General features: G+C 36.9%; 1 protein-coding gene across 1 annotated transcript in view; it reads left to right on the top strand.

The window, feature by feature from the left end:
- LOC119594441 (mucin-17-like) overlaps positions 1–358 on the top strand; it is a gene marked incomplete in the record, with an annotated part of 15514 nt that overhangs the window by 3724 nt on the left and 11432 nt on the right.

The raw sequence follows: 358 nt of genomic DNA, 5'->3' as shown, positions 1-358 counted from the left end.
CCTTAACGTATGCCACAAGCTAGAATCACACTATATATTTTTTAATACATCGAACTATTCCTCCATAAATAGTAGTTCACAGTGCCGTAACTCTTCTGTGAGATGTATACAAACAGTTTAACGCCGTTTTCAACCGTAAAAATCTAGTCTATAAAGAGGAAAAAGCGTGGGCATTGTCTACTTTTGCCTCTCACCCACCGTCTTGCACTCGGATATCACTGCTTGGCAACTCGTTCGGCCAAGTTGACAACTATGGTTTTGTTAATTTAGAGAAAGTTAAAAATATGTCTACGATTTTTGTCACCTCTTTTTACATATTCTTATATTCTTATAAAGAGAAAGTAGCAGTAACGTGGCT

Source organism: Penaeus monodon, chromosome 33 (assembly GCF_015228065.2).
Source record: "Penaeus monodon isolate SGIC_2016 chromosome 33, NSTDA_Pmon_1, whole genome shotgun sequence".
NCBI lineage: Eukaryota > Metazoa > Arthropoda > Malacostraca > Decapoda > Penaeidae > Penaeus > Penaeus monodon.
This window is presented reverse-complemented; position numbering and strand designations above follow the sequence as displayed.